The sequence below is a fragment of the Mastomys coucha genome, unplaced genomic scaffold (assembly GCF_008632895.1).
Source record: "Mastomys coucha isolate ucsf_1 unplaced genomic scaffold, UCSF_Mcou_1 pScaffold19, whole genome shotgun sequence".
NCBI classification, from domain to species: Eukaryota; Metazoa; Chordata; class Mammalia; order Rodentia; family Muridae; genus Mastomys; species Mastomys coucha.
In genome coordinates this window covers 5862001-5868963 of record NW_022196901.1, presented here as the reverse complement: position 1 = coordinate 5868963, position 6963 = coordinate 5862001, and the positions used below count along the sequence as shown (strand labels likewise).

At 38.1% G+C, this 6963-nt stretch overlaps 1 non-coding gene across 1 annotated transcript; it reads right to left on the bottom strand.

The window, feature by feature from the left end:
- Nucleotides 1-4583: 4583 nt before the first annotated feature.
- On the bottom strand, nucleotides 4584-4772 carry LOC116097647. The gene has a single exon (XR_004121492.1). It is a non-coding gene; the product is annotated as a U2 spliceosomal RNA (small nuclear RNA).
- Nucleotides 4773-6963: the final 2191 nt, after the last annotated feature.

Genomic DNA, 6963 nt, shown 5'->3' with positions numbered 1-6963 from the left:
TGGATCCAAGTATAAAAAGTACTGCATTACAGAGGTGACAGTTATGCCATTTACCCTGATATAACTATTACATTATCCACATTTCACAATAAATTCCACAGATATTTATAATTACTATACATCTATTTCATGCAACTATTTCCATTTCCACATATGACTGAGAGCATATGGTTCTTGTCTTTATGTGTCTTTTTTATTTCTCTTAACATAATGATTCCCAACTCCATCTATGTTGTCACAAGTGACAACATTTTAATTCTTATGTTGAGTAAGTATTTTTCCCACATTATGTCTCTCCACTTATTGCTCCATGGAAACTTGGCTAGTTTCTATTTCTTGGCTGTCATGTACAGTAGTACAATAAACATGAGGGTCAATGTTCCTATGACATGCTGATTTACCTTCCCTTTGCTTGTATGCCTGTAGTAGGACTGCTTGATCTATTCTGTTCTCTATAACACGTAATCTAATTTATATTCCTATCAACAGTGTGCAAGGGTAAGAAATATAATTCTGAAATTCTTTAATTCTTAATTTTATCAAAATGTTGTTATGGTAAAAAGACAGGTAGAAATACATAGATTCACTTATATCATTTGCATTAGTCAGCCATTAAAGAGTACTTTATTTACTATTACTACTTCAAACAACATACTATAATGTATAGGGCATTGTTGTATTACTAGATGTTTCCTTCAGTTGATTAGCAATGATAAAGTAGAATGGGTTTCTTCTCAGAAGAGAGTCAAGAAAGTTTAATCAAGATCAATAATGTCATTAATAGAGAATAGCACCACCGCATACAGTTCTTTGGCAATGTTAAAGAAAAAAGTGAAACATCATTCAAAAAGAGGCTATGTAAAAACAAACCAACAACAACAACAAAAACCACAGCGTATCTAGTGCAGTGGAATAGAGAAAGGAAATTCACCTTATTTCAAGTAGTGCGTATAATAGCTTTCTATCTTTCTACACCAGGTTGAACCAATACAAAGATCAAAGTTCTACAAATCTTCATTTTAAATATAAGTAGATATAGGGAAAAGTTAGCAATTTTTCTTACAGCTGAAGTCACTTATTTCCTTACCCAGGCTTACTCAAACAGATATAGTACTGATATAATGACTATAATTATAAAATATGATTATATATATTATCCTCAAGTCTCAACAGGCCCATGGAAATGCCGCATTTTTAATTCTGTTAGTTTAATCTCATTCAATTAAGTAACTGTGTATTATTTGTCTTCACTACCTACTTAAGATGCAGTGTAACAAAAGTATTATGCTTTGAAGTTTAATTTAATATGGTTATATTTAGTACAACATAATCATAAATTATTAGAGAAGTATTAAAAACAAGGTTGAGAATTACAGAGATAGCTTAGTTGGTAAAGTACTTGCCATAGTATAAAGTTATAAATTTTACTGTCACTATCATGTAAAATCAAAACAAAAAATCAGGGAGTTAAGGCAGGGCACCTATAATAGGTATGTATGAGTGTGAAGGAAGCAGAAAAAGGAACTTTGGGCTTACTGACAAGTCAGTCTAATCGAATTAGTGAGCTCCAGTTCAGTGAGGGAGCCAGGCTAAAACCAAAGTAGAGAGTGATTGAGGAACATACTTGGCCTGCAGTCTTCACACCCCTGTATACACACACACACACACACACACACACACACACACACACACACACACATCAACAGCAGCATCACCATCATCATCATCAAACACAACAGTTCTCTTGTCTTATGATTGACTTTTTGTGTAAAAACAAATGATCTCTAATACCTCAGAGCACAGGCACCACTCACAATGCACTGACTAAACAAGAACAATGGACACTGGCCATCTTTTCTAATATTTCCAGTTTGGCTTAATGTAAAGATAGCAGGTAATTTGACTCATACATTGTCATCATTTCTCATTAAGTTAATTAGGAAATATTTAAAGACAGTTGCTAGTGATGTAGTAAACTGACATCCTAACCACAAGACATTGCATGGTGTGATCTAGATGTGTTACTGTAGAGGAGTGGTTCTGATGCTTTGATTTAATCAGGAATCTGTGAGTACTGATGCTGAAGGTCCTTGTCCCCAATTGGTTCTTGATCAATCAATAAAGATGCCAGTGGCTAATGACTGGGCAGAAAGAAAGAGGAGGGATATCCAGGTTCCCACTGGCTATGAGAGAAGAGAAGGCGAATTGAGATACTCTGTTGTGGTAAATTTCCAACCCAAGTTGGGCAGTGGTAGTGCATGCCTTTAATCCCAGCACTTGGGAGGCAGAGGCATGCAGATTTCTGAGTTAAAGGCTGGCCTGGTCTGCAGAGTGAGTTCCAGGACAGCCAAGACTATACAGAGAAACCCTGTCTCAAAAAACCAAAACAAAAAACAAAAAACAAAAACAAACAACAAAAACTCCAACCCAAATATGCCCCAGCAATGAAAACACAACTCAATTAATATGAATACAAACTGTGTGCCTAAATTAGGCAGATCTACTACTACACTATCATCTTCCCCTTATGAGACCCCTTATAACTTGCAGTTTCTCCAGGCCATGTGCTTTTACTCTGCTTTCCTTCCACCTCCTCTTCTGTGTCATCTCTCTCTCCCACTCCTTCCTTTAACAACTTTCAGCTCTACCTTCCTTTTCACTAGCCCAGGAAATCACCTGAGTGCTAACTCATTCCTTGTTTGCAACCCCTCACTGGAGAAGGGAATTAGCATCAAATTACAAATAGCCCTAGAGCTATCTGCAACAATACTCAGTGGGGAGAGAGACAGAATAGACTCTGAGATGCAGGGGAGATCTTCCAAAATGTAGGTGGAAAGGGAAAGTGGCCCATGGGCTTAACAGAAAGTAATTGGGCAACCAAGCTAAGGGCAGATTTAAAGGTATTAATCTAAGAGGAAAGGAACTGGACAACCAACTGAGGGCAGATGTAGGTGTTGAGCTAGGAGGAAAGATAACTTGGCAACTAAGTTGAGGCCAGATTAAGAGGTGATGTGTTGAACTAGGAGGAAAGGGAAGGGAAAGCCAGAGAGCCCAGCCACAGAGCCAATAAGGCAGGTTAAGATGAGCTAAAGTGTGTTTGTGTGTTTCATCTGCAGATCCAAGATAGCTCCTGGGAGGGTATGCACCTGCAACCAGGCTGGAACAAAGCAAGACAGCCAAAAACTACAAGCTGAAAGACCCCCAGAGCTAGGGAGACCCTCACTCAAGTTTCAGGATGACACGACCACCCAATAACTCACGAGAAACCGATCTTGCTGCAAGCGCATGAGGTTTATTGGGGATAAGCCAGATCTGGGGTCAAACACGTAGCCTGGCAGGCCAGAGGAGTTCGACCCCCGAACACAAGAAGTGAAGGTTATTTAAAGGGAAAAATCACAAACTAGGGGGGTGAGAGGGTTACCAAGGAAACACAAAAACAGTGGAAAATTCCAAAGGGACCCAACCCCTGGTTGAGTCAGGGTCATAAGTAAAACATTGTCAAGAGGAATGTAGATTGGTCAATGCTATCTTCTTTATGGCTGACCGCTCCCTAGAACCACCCAGATGGTTCATATCCTACTTTTTGTTCTTGGACCTAACTAAGGGGGCCTTTGTGGCCAGCAGGTTCCTGAAACTGGCTAGTTTACATTTCTGGCTCATTACAGAGGTTTTCCATGTCCTTTTAGGTAAAGGTTATACATTATACATTCTCACCAATACATTTCTATTAAATGCTCTCATTTTAAAATTCTAGAATTCGCCTTTAATCCCAGCACTTGGGAGGCAGAGGCAGGCAGATTTCTGAGTTCAAGGCCAGCCTGGTCTACAGAGTGAGTTCCAGGACAGCCAGAGCTATACAGAGAAACCCTGTCTCAAAAAACCAAAAAAAAAAAAAAAAAAAATTCTTGAATTTTCCAGCCTTTCAAAGCAACATGTCAAGATGTGAGCTGTCCCCCAAAATGTAGATTCTATGAAGGCAGAAATTTCGTCTATCTTGAGTACAGTCATATTCTCTGTGTCTAAAATAATGCTCAGCACAAAGTGGGTTCTCAAGAATATCTGCTAAATAGAATGAGTATGCATATCCTAAATGTGTGAGCTCCTGAAAGTAGTGAACTGACTAAAAGAAATGAGCATCAATCTGCAACACATCCTTGCCTTATTTGGATTCAGAGCACAGTACCTACTCTTGGGTTTTTATTACTGGATTTGGGCCTGAGTTCATCTCTGTGATCTTCTATACATATCACTAGCAATTGAAGTCTCCATATTTCCATCTACTGGTAATGCTACTACTTTGAAAAGATCTCACTGGACAATAGAGACACCTGCTGGTTAAATGATATGCTTTAAAATGTCAAATCTAAATCAACAAGAATTGAGCAGCAGATGTGCCATAGTGTTAAAATTGACCTTCCTTTTGAAGAATAGTAAATGACTGCATTTATTTTATTTCTTAATGTGGTGATACTCTGAAAAAAGACTGTGTTCTTCTGTGGACAGGGACTACTTACTGTGAAAAAATGTTCAGTTTCTAATTCTTTTGGTTAAAGACAATTGTTTTGTTTATATCAAAGAACAGTTAAGTATCCAATAAGTTGAAATATTGTGTTATATGCTGACAAATTAAAACTCTCACATAATAGAGGTGGGTAATATATCATCTTAGTTCTGTTAGGGCATGTGCTCAACTCTAGTCTGAGGAATACTGTCCTTTAAACTGATGAGAACAGGTACCACACTTGATCTTAGCCAAAAGGCCAAGAAACAATATAGTGTCAAGGGTGGGCGTAAGTCCCGCAGACGAGCCCCCAAATGAAAGACCCCCAGAGCTAGGGAGACCCTCACTCAAGTTAAAAAGAAGGAAGTTCTGCAACATCTAACAACATAGATAAACTTTGCACATATGATGCAAAATGAAATTAGTCACAGAAACAAATACATTATTGTACTTAAATGAAGTGTCTAAAATAGTCAAACTTGTAGAATCAAAGACTCATAAAGTCAAAGAGCAATATGGTAGTCATGAGGGATTGTGGGGAGGAGAAAATTGGAATTACTTATTAATGGGCATAAAATCTTAAGATAGATGACTAAGCTCCAGAAACATTCTGCACAAGACTGTACACACACATTGTGTGTGTGTTCCTGTGTGTGTGTGTATGTGTGTCCGTGAGAGTGTGTGCATGTTATAGTGCTTCATACATTAATACTAAATTAAGTGCTTCATAGTCATACTAAGTCATTCAAAGTCATAGTGCTTCATACATTCATACTAAAAGAATTTAGCAAGATGGTTGATCTTATGTTCTTTCCAAAGGGAAATAAACTTTTAAAGTCAGTTGATATCTGAACAGGACTTGGTCTATCACTTGCATGAGCTGTGCCCTTGTTTTTTTGGGGGGGGGCTATATAGGAAAGTAACTTTCTATAAATGTGTTTTTTACTGCACTAGTATGGATAAATACCTTCCATCTCCTAGCCCCTTCTATGATATTTGTTCTCATTTTTCTAGGCTCTGCTTAAATATTTTCTCAGCAAGGCCTGATGTTCTCTGTGTAAAGTTCACTTTCATAGTATCCCTTCTTTGATCCTCACTGGATAGAAGTGTATGGGACCTTAGACCTCCATTCCCCTGACAATGAAATTTTCCAGCTGTTGAACAACTGGAACATGTTTCAACAGTTCTCTTTCCTAATAACCCAACAAGTCTCAGCATCATTTACTGCAAAAGAAAAGCAGCTGAAAGGGTAGAGGGTGATGCTTTCCAGATTACAGGATTAAACAGGGGTAGAAATGAGACACAGACAGAAAACAAAGGATTTGGAGAGAAAGGGTTTGAGCTGGAATTCACTTACAGCCCAGAGGAAAGCCTTCTAGAAGAATATGAGATAGGGTTGAACCAGAGTGAAGTGGGGACTGAATAGAGGAAGTTGCTCATTGCTCTACAAGCATTCAGATACCCATCCGCCCTCCCAAAGTTTTGGAATGCCAACAGCATATTAACAGGATTCATACACCGTACGGAAAGAAAAATTACATAGTTTTTTTTTTTTTACTTTGAAAAAAGTCTTTTGTTTGTAGCAAACAAAAGTAGATGATAATCTACTTCCATGTTTGAATACATAGTAAAGATCATGAGACAGAATCCACACCATAATAGTCCAAATACTTTTATATTATTGAATTAACTTTTAAAAAAGGAAGATTAAGCCGGGCAGTGGTGGCGCACACCTTTAATCCCAGCACTTGGGAGGCAGACGCAGGCAGATTTCTGAGTTCGAGGCCAGCCTGGTCTACAGAGTGAGTTCCAGGGCTATACAGAGAAACTCTGTCTTGAAAAAAAAAAAAGAAAAAGAAAAAGGAAAATTAATTTGTATGGTAACATGTGCCTGTAATACTAGCATTCAGGAAACCGAGGCAAGAGGATCATGAGTTCAAGAACAGTCTCAGCTCTGCAGCAAGACCTTGTCTCAAAGTAAGGTGGGGTGGGGGTGGGGGATGAAGATGGAAAGAAAATAATAAGGGAAGAAATTTCATCAATATTGAATCTATGATGATGTTCATGAGTCTTTACAATACATGGAACACAGGAAATCACACATAGTAAATGCCATTAATATGCTGTAAATGTTTTTGTGTCATAATTTCTGTTAGGGAAGATAATATTTCTCATCTTTATTTTTCTATAAGACATTTAAATCCAAGCTACTTAAATTCAAGTATATTTAACATCTTATGCATAATCTAACTGCATACTGACTAAGAAGAAAAGTAGGAGTAACTACAGAATTTGAATTCTGGAATTCAAATCACATTCTAGAATATCTTTAAAATAAATATTCAGGTTGCCAGGCAGTGGTGGCACACGCTTTAATCCCAATGCTTGGGAGGTAGAAGCAGATGGATTTCTGAGTTCGAGGCCAGCCTGGTCTACAGAGTGAGTTCCAGGACAGCCAGGGC